Source organism: Dromaius novaehollandiae, chromosome 8 (assembly GCF_036370855.1).
Source record: "Dromaius novaehollandiae isolate bDroNov1 chromosome 8, bDroNov1.hap1, whole genome shotgun sequence".
Classification (NCBI taxonomy): domain Eukaryota; kingdom Metazoa; phylum Chordata; class Aves; order Casuariiformes; family Dromaiidae; genus Dromaius; species Dromaius novaehollandiae.
Genome location: NC_088105.1, coordinates 38385914 through 38400216, shown reverse-complemented (window position 1 = coordinate 38400216; position 14303 = coordinate 38385914). Strand labels below are relative to the sequence as shown.

Genomic DNA, 14303 nt, shown 5'->3' with positions numbered 1-14303 from the left:
TATAAGGAAATTATTTTAATTACAGATCTATAAACAAACCAGATCCTTGACATTCAAAAATTCCATTCAGGTATTAATTATCATAACATTGAAGAGAAGAAAAGATTTATAAAGGATCATGTCAAATATGCTTGTTTGGGTGCTTTATACAACCACCTGAGGTGGCTTTCAATCTCATTTTAAGAAGCAGGATAATACTGGGATAGGAAATTGAAGCTGGTAAATAATCTGCATAAAATGCCTACTGCATCATTAGACTAGAACTATTCACTAAAATGGGGAAAAGGGAAGTAAAAACAACTGACTACTATGTAAAGACAATTAGGGAATTTTGAGTGGAAATCTAAACACTCTGAGGAATGTACCACAGGAAAAAAAGGAAATTTCCTTTGGGGGATTTTTTTAAATGGAGATATTAAGTTACTCCTAGATATTAGAGCAGCTAAAAAGGTAAATCCCTGTTTTATGCAGCTGTAAATATAGCTAGAAAAATAATTTGGAGCTCATCAATTTGTTACCCATTTGTTTAGGTTTTGGGTAGCTCACCTTTGAAGCCAAAAGTCCAAGCTGATATAAACAAGGCTGCAATATTTCAGGCTCCGCCAAAACTCCGAGTCTTGCACAGGACCTGTTTCTGCCTGTCCTCTTGGACAGATACCAATATCCTTTATTTTCAGGGGAGTCGGCCTTCCAAAAAAACCACTTGGCACTTCAGGCAGCACTGCGCTGTTTTCCTAGCGTGCGCTGTAGGCAGGATGTTTTCCGACTGCGATACCCAACGGTGCAGCATTCCAGAGAGCACGGGGATTTTTCTTTTGAAACTGCAGTGCCAATGCCATAAGAATAAGTGAAGTTCAGTGACACCGTGTGATCCTAGTGGGAAAATAGGATGACTTTGTTGCCATACAGTGATGCACAGATGGAAAATGTGCATGACTTACCACCTTTATAAACTCCCCTTCTGTGGTGTAAATGCTGAAAATTCTGGCTTAAAGTCATGTTTTCATCCACTTGCTCTCCTCTTAGAAGACTGCCAGATCTCTGCAGATTGGAAGAAGGGGAAGACCCCCCGAAAGTGCTCAGAAAAGAAGCCCACTGCCACAGTGTAGCAGAGGGAGCACTCAAAAGCCTTTGCACACATTTGTTGCTGTTATCATCTGTGTTGCCAGCGTGAGGATTTGCTCCCCTGAATAGAAATGAATAACTCCAAGTCTTCAGACCTACAGTCTGTAGCACTCAGTAAGAACATTTCCTTATCTGATCCTCCACGTGCTTCAAGGAAAGATGTGATTTATACTGTATGCTCAGATCCCATGCAACTTTTGCATATCCCTGTACACAATAATAATATAAAAATCATTATTTAGCTTTGATATTGAAGTACTTCCTGAGATCACTGATGTCAGAGCCAAATACCACCCTGGTGTAGATAGGGCCAGGCGCAGTACCCAGAGCCAGCAAGGGAGAGCCTTTGCCTTGTATAACAGAAACTGCAACACAGGTGCAAGCAGGCAGATCACAAGTCACAGACAACACTAGTTCCTCCCTGACCAGGAGCAGACATACTGCCCGGCTGCATTTGTGGGACAGATTTGTCAAAGACAGCTTCCGTGATAATTCTATGGCAAAATCCAGATATGCAAAATTGTGAAATCACAATCTGTTGAGCTGGAAATGAATTTCACAAACCAAGCTGTGAAAATCTGTTGAGCTCTTTAAATTTCACAATATCTTACCTCTCATGAAAAATAATGAACAGAGAGTAAACATTTTTCTGCAACATCTTTTCAAGACTTTTTCCATAGAATATGACTGGCTTTGGTGAAGTAGTTCATTACAGTGGCAATATATCATATAGTTATGTCAAAATCTAGTCAGCCTGGAGAAGGGTTGAAGAAGCCTCTAACACATTTCAAGCAGTATGTCCTGTCTGTCTCCATGACTGGGACTTGATACAAAAGGCAGATTGTACTTTGCCCTTTAAATTCAGAAACTACTGAACACAGTCATAAGAGTCAAAGTACCATAAGCGTCTGTTAATTTGTAAAAAATATAACTGTCTGTTCTCCATGGATAAGACTGTTAACTGAAATCTGTACTACTATAAACAATACACAGCCCGTCTCCTAAACTCATTGTAAAGTGTACAAATGACATTCTAAAGCCAGCACTATAGTCTTTTAAAATCTTAAGTTCAACGGGGGCTCATTCAAGTACATAAAAAGAAGCTTGTAGGGTCATTTAGCCACCTGCAAATCATAGACAAATAAACCAAAGAGCATTAGAAATAGGAATAAAATCACCATATATGTAGCTAGTTCCTATAGCAGTTCCATTTTCATGCTCTGTATACAACCCAAAACAAATTGCCTGTTTATAATTAAAATACGATACTGCTTCCAAAAGTCTTGCCTCTAGGGAGATAGTTTTATACCACCAGGCAGATTCAGCTCTGGTGTAATATTTCTGATTTTCGTGGAATTACACCACTAAAGAATTTGGCCCCACATCTTACCCACACTGATGCAATTCAGTATTTAAGGGACAGTTATGGGGTTTCCTCCTAACTCAGGCCAAGTTTCTGGAACAAGGAAAGTCTGTAAAAGAAACAGTTGGAGGGATGTTTTCGTCTGGCATTTAGGAACATTCAGATGTTAGAAAATGTCACTGAATTTATTTTGTACATCTTGCATGTTAGAACTTCTTGCTTTTTCTCCTTTCCTTACAGATACGTTATCAGTAGGTGGTCACAGCAAAACAGGATAATCCCCAAAGAAATGTAATGAAACAATTACAGGCAGCTGTGAGTAGAAAGACATTTGTGGATTCAGTAAGTTTGGCTTCGTCTCTGTTATTTAAGTCTATTTTCCAAATTTAATATATTGCCTCAGCTTGTAATATATGATTACCAGAATCTCTGCACTACTCAGGACTCCAGAGAAAAATATAAGAGGTTAATTCTAGAATATTTTAAGTAACTTTAAATGTTTGGGGCCTGGCTGATCTCTCACTTGTGATAGTGCTTTGGATTTATGCTTTGTATGACAGATGGAAATCAGAATATACACACTGATGCTGTGTTGAAAACTCTTGATTTTTGTGCAGAATCAGTGAGAAAGAAGACCTATACTTCCAACCCCCTCCTCCTGGGCTAACCTGCTCTCTCCTAAAAATTAAGCAGCTTCATAGTTATTGTTTGGCCTCAAGGTCATGGCCCAGAGAACGGGAGTTTTCCGAGCTTTTCCTGCCAGTGCTATGTGTACCGGGCACCAGGAAGGGGGCTGCAAACGGTGAAATGTGCAGCTGTCAGAGGACAGGGAAGACGATTGATTACTCCATTCTCTGTACAGTTGTCTGAGTTGCCCAAACAGCACGAGGCAGATGCCTAGGTTATTGCTTAAGGCTTCCTAGGAAAATGAAAGGATCAACACTGTTTCAAAACCATATCTGAACCAAAACTATGGGAAGATTAATTCAAGCTTGGGTCAAAAGGGAAGAAGGATGCAGTAGCTTACAACAGCAGCGAATTGGTATATATGATGTGCCCATTGCTGAGCTCTTTTACAAGTCAGTGTGTCACAGTCAGTCAATGTATCAAAAGTCACTGTATCTTTTACAATATTCAGTGTATCCCATCAAAATCTCCTTTAGACTATGGACTTGATATTAAACAGAATATGGAAAAAGATGGTAAACGGTACAATAGAACCAGCAAAGGTACATTTTACATTTCCTATTTGTATTTTTATACTGATCTGACAATCCTAATGCCTTATTTTAAAGCAAACAGAGCAAATGCTATCAGTAATTTAAAATATATACATAAATATGTGTGCAAAAGTTAAACAGCCTTTCGGCATACAAGACAGCTGCAGATTCAGAGCTCCTTCCAGTGTGAAGCATCGGCAGCAGAAGGAAACTGCTATAAGCATTCTTTAAAATCACATTCCAGATGCTAACCTTTGGATTTTACAGTTTTTCTTTCTGAAGCAATGCTAAAACTATATCACAGCTTTATTCAGCTTTTCAATTCATTGACCACTTTGAAAAACTGAAAGTGAAATAAAAAGCACAGACAACACAAATCAGAAATACTGTACATTTTTTGCCATTTCTGTCTTAGCCACAGCAAGGAAGTCTTGTTACGAAGCAAGATAAAATTTTGAGGAAGGAAATAAACTGTAACTGAACTTTTTTTTTAGGATATTTTCTGCCTGTTTTCAAAAGTAGGAGGAGTACATGACTAGTTATGTAACTCTACCCTCTCAAAGAATTGCCAGGATCGTTGTTTATGAGTGTGATCCAAATTTAGAACATTTTCCTTACCTACATATGTTTTAATCACAGAAATATCGTGGAATTTTTGATTGACATGTCTTTCCCAACCTTACCGTGCCCCACTGAGAAGTCAACTTATTGGGATACACAGGACTGGAAAGTCAGAATGGCAATTATTCTCTGGGCTGCAACCATTTCTCTCGATGCAAACCCGGGGGCCAAGGGTGAGAAGGTAGGCAGCCAGCTCCCCCACAGCGCTGGACTCCACCACGGAGGGCTCGCCACAGATTAGGGCCCCGTGTTGTTGCTGGGAGCACAGGGGCCATACAGACTCCCCCAAGCTGGTGGCAGTATTTTGGGAAGGAGGCCAGAGTGGCCTACAGCTTCTGTAAGCGCTCTGGTAAATCCATCCTGATACAAGTTCAAAACTGGAAAATGGTTGCTGGCAGAAAGAGGTTTAAATATCCCATCTCCCTAGCAATCTGGAATATAATTATACCCCATGCTTTCTGTGCTTTTTTTTTTAATCTATTGATGTGATCCTTCATTCCTCTCTTTTGTGGCCCTCAAAGAGAGTGATGCTTTAACTCTGTCCAATCTTATTCATGTGTATATTCTACTGCCATATCTCAGTTTCCCCCCAAAATTCTTAAAGTAAACCCCGAAGAACTGGAGGGAGAGAGGAGAAGCTTTCATTGAACTAAGCAAGTTTTTCACATTACTATCTCATCCTATTCACCCCCCTATTACGGTCAATCTAACTGCCTAGGGCCATGCTTTAAGTTAAGTCAGTTTTTCTCCCCTTACTTAATTGCTTTTAAATCAGCCGTCAGCTAAAAGTTTCATCTAAAGCTATTTTGTCTGCATTTTTTGCCTTAAAAACACCCATCCAAAAATTACTAACTCAGCACTGAGCTTTAGAAGAAGGTCAGCTTGATATGGGACAAAAAATATCTGTTACACTTGCTTTGTTTTAATATGCTAGTGAAGGGAAAGAAATCCCAGATAGATCCATGGATGCTATTGCTTATCATCCTTTGAGAAAGTATATTTTCTAAATTAGCTCTGTGATACTTGTGTCACTGAGTTTCTAACGCCTCTGAAAACTGGCACCAATACCAAGATCTGAGCAACTTCAAATTTTGAGCCAAGAATTATGTTTACCTTTAAGAGAAAGGACCTCCAGATTTAAGACTTCAGCTGCTCCATCTTAAGCTGAAGGACTATTTTCCATAACTTAAAACCATAACTGAATGAATACAAAGGAGGAAGCCTAACATTCGGCAGGTTAAATATTTGGAGACTCTGGGGTTTCTGGACCATCAGTCCCGTCACAGCAGAAAATATTTGCAATTTGGTATTGCAAGCATTTCCCTTCACACTGGAAGGTTAATTTATTGTAGAGCAATGTATTCCTCTCTTCCTCATTGCTCTTCTTAGACAACATTGCAATATGACAGTGTTCTTGCTGCATTAACTTGTTCTCAACCAGAAGAAAATCCAAGCGTCACCAGTGGTGAGGGCTGTCACTGCAAAATTGCTCTGTCTTCTATCATGCCTCTGTTTATTAAGGGAACCAGTTCAGAGGTTATGAGTAACACAAAGGATATCAGTGATATATTTGGCCTTTTAATCATGGTCTTTTCAAGGTAATCCGTATTTTAGCAGTGGCCTGTAGTGTTATCTCCATTTGTAGCCCATTGCTGTATATATTCCATATGACCCTGTGACAGCAACACAGAGCCCTATGACCCTGAAGGCTTGCTGACCACAATTCCTCCAAGCACAGCTTCCAGCCCTGCATCCCAGGCACTTCCAGCTTGTTTAGAATGCAAAAAACCACTCAGGTTCTCTGGGTTGAGTAATGATGTTCTTACTACACCCACTCAATGTCCTTAATATTGGGTAACAGGAAACTAGGGGACGAAACAGACTATAACTTTTGGTTTCTAAGGTCCTGAGTCTGTAAACACCAGCTCTATGGGGGTATCTGCTCTTTGACACTGCTTCCCATACTGCATTTCAGCTAGGAAGATGGATGTACCTGAGTTAGAGTGAGTCATTCACTGAACCTAGGCCAAACTTTGAAGCAAATCTGGGCCAGTTTATCGCCTCAGGAGGAAACCTGTTTTTTTGCATGAATTAGATGTGAAAATAAGCAGAGCCTGACTGACATCTTTTCTGAATTCCAACCGTAAGGGTAAAACCCAGCGGGCATGAGCCTCAGGCATGACAAAAATGAGGAGGGGAAAATGAGGCTTCCTGTCTCCCATCCAAGAGCCAGAGACACATTACTCAGAACTTAGGGTAAATTGTTAATTATTTATACACTAATTAACCAAAGTTTATAGAATGTCTTACGTATGTAAATTGCTGTGAATATGCTTACATTTTTCCTGCAGTCTCGAATTTCATTTTAAAGCAAACTCATTCCCTACTAACTTGTTACACCAGTTCTTTAGCCAGGCAGTTCCTACTGCTTTTTAGCTGATGGTCCTACCTCAAACTGCACTATTGTATTTCTCTACAGAAATTTCTGTTCTGGTTTGTAGTTGTTTTAATTCCATCACAGATCACATTCTGTTTAATGATAATTTGATTTTGCATTGCAAGACCCAGTTGTACATTAGGAGGTCACAACCTTTCCATTTATCTCTTAAAGTAACTATTTTTTCCCCAAGTTCCATCAGGTTAAAACAGTTAGCAATTTTTCTCCTTGAAGTGTCCCTTCAGCTTGGCCAAGATATATAATAGATCAGTGTAGCTACGAATGCATTACAACATTAGTCATCAATTAGTTTTAAACCATCGCTGCAATATATCATTTATCTAGCTTGCTGTAGCACTATTGTGAACATTTAATTTTTTAAAGGCATCTTGATTTTTTAACCTGATGGCTGCATCCCTCTTTTGTCTCCTATACAGACATCTCCTTAAGGAACAATAAAAATTAGATTTGTTTGACCTGCACTCAGGGTTCGTTTAAGCGAGATGGATTTTAATTGCTCTGCCTAGTCTACCAGACAGCTTTTATGTAATATTCCAGACATTTACGCACTGTCTTTTCCCCTGCTGTAAGCAGGTGTGTGTGCCCACAAATGCCTGTAAAGCAGCTCTTACAATTCATTTCACATCTCTCATAATCCTCTGGGAAACTGCTTGCTCTGAGATACCATTGGCATTGAATTAAGGGCTCGAGTCATTGCCACTTCTTTTCTCCTAATATTGTTTTCTTTTGTCTTTTAAGATTTAACTTTTTGTGTGGCTAGTTCTAGAAGGACATTGCTAAAGTGTGTTGTCGTTATACAAAGATGAAGGCTCACCTCTGCATTTCCTAATAGCGACAACGCATACAGAGCCTTACCTGTCTCTCTCATCCCTCCCAAAATCCACATTGTTCTTCTACCATGTGCAATACACTTGACTTAGATTTATGATTTGAAAGGGTTTTGAGTGTAAGATAACCAAGACTGAGAGAAGTATCTCTATGCCACAGACATTCAGTATCTTGAAGGATCCAACCTCAATTGATAAGTCACACGACCAAGTGCTCACAGCACTGAGTTGGGGCCTAAAACACCTTAATGTCTCTGCCAGCTTTGAGTGGAGACAAAATGAGCTCACATTTGCCCATGATGAACCTTATTTGCTCCAGCTGCTCCAGTGGGGAGAGGAGAACCTCATGCGGAGCATTCTGTCCCTGCTGACTTTTCTCTTCCACGGGTGATACAATCTGGAGATGAGGTCCTCCTTCTTCCCTCTTCTTCCCATTCCTAAAAAGGAGTATTTGGCTGTCCTGTGACTTACCAAATCAGCACAAATAAATGGGCCTCCTAAACAGTTATTTGTGCCTGCAGCTGGTTCTGGTCTATTCTCTGTTGGACACACATGTACTTAATTCCCATTTGTGCTGGATGCCTATTAAAAGAACAAATCTGCAAGTGAGGAGGGTCTCTCCTACCATGTCAATGGAAGTGAAATACATAAATGTCCTGCATGCTGAGGGAGAATGTATGCTTAAAATGCTTGGGAGAACAGCTGTGAGAAAGAATAAATGGTTTGTGTTATGCTGCAAAGTGTCACTGATCCAACGTGTTAAGCTGATCCTCATGTAGTACATTGTGCTTGCTCTATGCTTTCATTATACTGCCTACTACTTCCATGTGTGAGTAATTCAGAATGCATTGCATTTCAAACAGCATAGAAAGAGGCACAAACCTGGCTTCTTTCACGTAACCAATATGGTTCACAGCAGCGACAACAACAACTGGATTGCAAAGGACATTTCCAGTTAGGGGCCCTATGCAGTGAGTCGAGGTGGAGACCATGGTGAGCCACAGAAAGGACACTGGAGGACCGGAGGGAATTGCCTGTCCTTCCCAGTCTGCAGAGCCATATTAAACATGGGAATAATCTTTCTCAGTGCTGCTGTTTTTCTCCCCTTCTTATCCTCCAGAGCTGAATCCCAGTCACTCAGGAGACATGCTGGAGTGCAGACATGATGATAGATGAATCACAAAACACTGAAATAATAATAAAGATTAAGTTTAGGAATACAGATACTAAAATTTGAGAGCAGATGAAGGGCCAGTCGTAACTGGTCACTTGTCCCTAAAGCTATTATCCCTACTGGTTCTACGTTTTACTGTAGAAAATTACCATTTGTGATCTCTACTTTTGATCCATTCATGCATTTCAGTTCTATGAAGGAAAATTCACTACAAGTTTATGTAATGGTACTTGCTATTCTTCTTCAAATAATGTTAATTTGGGCGGAACTGCCAATTTCACATGCTCATTCCAAAGCTGGAGCAGTATGGAGTCAGTTTTGATTGAGGTCCATCTGTAATGAATGACTTTTTTTCTATCAAAAGCTATTTGCAGTAAAACAACCTTTTTTCCCTTCAAAAATGGAAACAACTTCTGGCATTCAGAAAGCTCATGATCAACCACTCTCGCTCTTAGATATCATGAAAAAGCCATCTGATAAAGCTGCTCAGCAGAAGACTGTGAAATGAGGTCCCATTTCCTTTCCCTAAAACTGAGCAATTCCCAAACTTGACCCAAACCCACAGTACATCTGAAAAGTGCAAGGCATTAGCTCAAGGCCTTAGTCTTCCACCTGCCCTGTCTCAGCCAATGCCCAAGCCCCACGATAAATTGCACGTACAGTTTCCCACGCGACAAGAGAGAGAAGAAACAGAACATGTTAGTTGTTAACAATGGTATCAATGGAAGAAACTCAGATGCTACACTGAGAGAAGTCTTAAAAAACTTCTACATGACACAGACACTATGAATACAGCAATGACATCAAGAAAGAGATGGGTGGTCCAGTGCACTTGCCTTGAATATGAACACATAATTTTTTAACTTCATATTCTGTTTTTTTCTAGGTCTTGTATATCTATCAATAACACATACCAATATTTTTCACTTCTCTGACAAAAGCACTGAAAATCAGAACCCATTTACTTAGTATCAAACAAAGTCACAAATAAGAGCAAGCTTCAACATTGAAATACGGATTTCTAAACCTCTGAGGACCAGATGCAGCAGAGCTGGAGCATTCAGCAGCTGTAATGTGCCCTGAGAAGTCACATTTGTTCAAGAAAAGTCACATTACTTATATTAATTAGATGTGTCCAGCTCATCCTGAGTCCACTTAAGCCTTGGCAAACCTCTAGCTCAGAGGCTTAACATAACTATTAATATAGCTATTCCTTTATATTATTGCATTTACATATTCACTCCCACCTTTGCAATCTAATGCTTCTTTGGAACGGAGAGAACTATTGACTCATATCTGCACTGGGGTGCCAAAACCTCCCAAATTTAGAGCTGTTTGGATCAGGAGAGTTTGGTTCAGCCCCATCCACAAAGTAAAATAAAACACTGGTCATCATCTTTGTGAGTGACACTTTCAGCATGTCCACAGAGCCAGGCGTGAGCGGACATTCTTTCTCCCAGTAAGTTTTACAGAATTTGCACATTGAAAAGTATTGACGTAAACCATGGGATAAGGGCCAAGTGCATAAACTGTCCCCTCCTTTCAGTAAATTACATATATACACACTGTAGGTTGGCTAACTATCCTTTTGCAAATTGAACAAGTCTCTGTGAGCGTATGTTAACAGAAGGGGTGTTTGTGTCATATTCATGCATTTACATTTTCTTTTCTAGGACTTCCTTGCAGTGAATATGTTGCACTGCATTTTTTCCCCTCCGTTCTCATCAGATACTAGATTAAACAGACAAAAAGAAAGGTAATATTAACAGTTTTGGCACATACTGCACTTTCTCAGCAGAAATTGTGTCACTTGTACATTGGGTTGGTTTATATTACATAAGTCAATTTAAGGTCAGCAAGAAGTGCCGGATTAGCATCCTTAGAGCCTGAGGTCTATATATGTTCATATACAATATTTCTTCCTCAAATCTGACTTCCTTAGATGACAGTTAAGTTTTGTTAGGCCAATCAAGTGCTTGAACCCTCTGCTTATGTGGCAAAACAAAATGACCAGTTGGCATGATGATAATGGGACTGACACTATCAAACTGCTTCTTTAAACATTGCCAAGTTTTTCATGAGCTGCATATTTGCAGAAGTCCATGTACCTGTGAAATATCTGAATCACTGTCTTCCATGTGTCAAAATGATGCCATTTCTGGGCTGTTCCATCTTCCTCCCACAGATCTACCACATTTGGGGTAAAATACATGGCCTAAAAACCCAAATATGTGCTGCAGCTCTGACTGGGTCTTGGTGACTTCAAAAAACCACAATACAGCAACCACCAATAGGAAGGCAACGGATTATCTCAAAGGGATTCAGGCTGCACCCTGGGCTTTCAGCCTTTCCAGTGGGGTTGTCTGTTGCAAGCTTTTCTCTGTGACCTGAAGAACCAGTAGAATTATTTTTAATTGAAGGCTGAAAGTCTCACATAATCACATGACCTGAGAACGAGGACATTATGAAAAAAGGCAAACAGCAAAGGATTTTGGATTAAATCAGAAAAGAACTAAATGCTGTGTGTACATCTCCTCCTGACTTTCCAGCTTTGCATTCATCCTCCTGCCAGCCATCTCACTTGGCACAAGTCATCTGCTTGGAGTCTGCCTGATATCCCTGTTCCCCCTCAACTTCTCTCTCTCTCTCGAGTCTTTCCTCAAACCCACGGCATTCCAGCTCCATGTTCCACAGTGTCCCTTCGAGCAACTGGAGGATGTGCTGCTTTGCATGATCTGTTCAGGCTCTTCCTACCGCGTGTTCAGTTCCTCATGTCTCATGTGCAGGGTGATGGAAATGACAGCAGAAGCAGTGTCTGATGATACTGGACAGAGAGTCAGAGCTCACTTCCTTCCCACAGGTCTCCTGTCCTCACCTCTTAGCAAGCAAACTTATTCCCGAAATGAGATCAGAGCAACCCCTCCATGCTGTGAACTGCTACTACAGCTGCTTCTTCTCATCACTGGCAGATCTGGAGAACGGAGTCCTGAGCTGTTCCTTCTTTTTCCTGTTCTTCCTCCTCTTCTAGCTGTTTCCCTTTCTCTCCTTTCCAAGGCATGTGGGGTAGAAGAGCCAGGAGGCAGAAACACGGTGATGTAGTCTGCCAACTGAAAGTTGCAGTAACGGTTTTCCTTCTTCCAGTTCTTTCTAAAATTATACCCACAGTGATTGTTAGGGACAGCCTGGGCAGCGGCAGGATCTAATGAAGGGCAGTGGGGAGGAAACCTTGTGTTTGCCTCCCAAAGCATTGTGCCCTCCCCTTCTTTCAGCATTGCACATTCAGCCCTGGTTGAAAGTGGCCACTGGATGACAGGTGGACTTACCTGAAGAGAGAAAGAATGATGACAAACAAAGTGAGCTGTCAGTTCCCAGTCAGCACATGAGAGGAGAACATGTTGCACCACTCAGCAAACCCTCTGTCCACACCTCGGATACACCCAGCCTTGCTGCTCCCTGCCTTTCCCCTGTCCAAGCACAGGGCAGAAGCCAGCTTGCTGGCTGAAAGAGATCTGCTTCACAATCCCTTCGCTCCTCTGCAAATAGGACTACACTTCATTAATAGCCCCCTAAACACAAGCCCGAATGCAATTCCCAGGCACATGGCTCTGCAGATTCTTTCCGATGTGCACCACATTTTAAAAGAAATGCTTTCTTTTAAGCCACTCCCTCCTGTTCCCAATAACAGAACAGCCTGGTAGCAACAAGAGCAAACTTGTGGTGGGAAACTTCTTACGTAGAGAAGTATTTAATGTTCACAGTTTTCTCCTCTACTTCAATTTACCAGGAATGTAGCTAGCAAGGCCTGAATATAAAAACTGGTTCTCTGAGCACAGTATAGAAACTACTGCACAAAATTATGCAGATTTCAGAGCCCCTGCTTCTGTAAATAAAAACTTTCTAGGAGAGAACATAACAGAGGACAGTCGTGTTCTAGCCTGAAAACTGAATGGGAATCAGGAAACTCAAGGTCTAGTCCCAGCTGTACTCACAGACAGGTACTTTGGCTTCTGTTTTCCATCTTTAGACCAAGACAATGATAATAAAAATCACAATGAAAGCAGTTGAAGGCTTTTGCATAATTATTTAGCATGTGTTTGCTTCCTTTTGGTAGGTTAAACAGGGGGTTGTTTTTCAACTCACAAGACAGACAGGGAAGAAGAAAGCAGTTAGGAGAATGAGAACAGAAGTTAATTCCTGTAGGATTAAATTCAGTTCCATAGAAGAAGCAAGGTGAAAAGCATCTTTAGGAGAGTCTAAATACAGAAGGACTCAGAGTCTAGTGGATGAGGTCGATGAGTTCATACCAGGTATGTAGGCTATGACACAGAAGGAAGCATGGAAAAAATTGTGGAAGAAGCTGATAAATGGGTGGACTAAGCTGGAAATACCGGTGGAGCTGGGGATGACGTTGTGACAGATGTACAAATGATCATGAAGATGAATATGGTTTTGGTTTGGAAGGTGATGAAGCATGAGTTCTGCTGACAAAGAGTGAAACAGCATAGACAATGACTGTTGCATTCTGCTGCTTCAGGGCAAGATGCACTGGACTGCATCTAAATCAAGGGCAGGCACTACCTTGGAAATAACGCAATCTCTGTGAGCATTATCTGCGGATCCCAGTTGCTTCCAAAGCCGTGCTTAGAGCCAAGTACCACCCTGAGGAAGATATTGCTTCATGACTGTGTTTGACATAGCACATATACCAGCAGGTTCAACCAGTAATTCATTTAAACATACGTTCAAGTTGATAGGACAAACCCATGCGGGAATAACTGTGAATCACCTCACTGCGCAAGTGGTGCTGCCCCAGCCCTAAGTTGAGCCCATCCCAGTGCTGTTCCCTTGGCATTTGGTGATGGTCTGCTATAGATCAAGTTCTCCATCTCCATAAAGCTCTGCCTAATCTGGGACAAATTTACTGCTTTGATCTTTAGACCCCACTTTACATGGACATGCCAGATGAGGTTTCCTAAACACTCAGACATCCATGGAGACAGAAATATTGACAAGAATCAATGCGGAGCTATGTCACCTTGGAAAACTTAACTTACTATGTCCCCTTTGTGCTTTGGTAACTTTCAGCTAAAGCTGGCTATGATTTAAGAACTTAAGAAAAGGCTGATTCAAGAGCAAAGAAATGGAGCTAAAGAGGAGCTGGGGTTTTCACATTCATTGAAGTAATATAATAATCACCCATCAAGAGGAAATACATGATAGATGCCTCTGGCAGTAAAATTCTTAAGATCATCACCAGCTACAGGTTACAAGAAAAAAGACAAAGGCATAAAGAAGAACACATTAATCCAACCATCAGAGAACAGTAAGAAAAGCATCTGGTTTAGATATTCATATTGACAAAACTCTGGCTGGCTACCAAATATATCCTTCCCACCCAGAAATTATTTGGACTTGAAGGGAGCATAAACATCCTTTATCATTCTATATCATTAATTACCAATTTTACTTGTTGTCCAAATGCTAGAACATTAACATCTGAATTCAAATATGATGT

The 14303-nt window shown here is 40.8% G+C and overlaps 1 long non-coding RNA gene across 1 annotated transcript in view; it reads right to left on the bottom strand.

The window, feature by feature from the left end:
• LOC135329068 (uncharacterized) overlaps nucleotides 1-14303 on the bottom strand; it is a 177870-nt gene continuing 163567 nt past the window's right edge. Inside the window, exons 9-11 of the long non-coding RNA XR_010390275.1 lie at nucleotides 10897-12111; nucleotides 8497-8801; nucleotides 1-1332 (exon numbers count right to left, since the gene is read on the bottom strand). This is a non-coding gene — a long non-coding RNA (uncharacterized LOC135329068). The remainder of the gene's footprint in view (nucleotides 1333-8496; nucleotides 8802-10896; nucleotides 12112-14303) is intronic.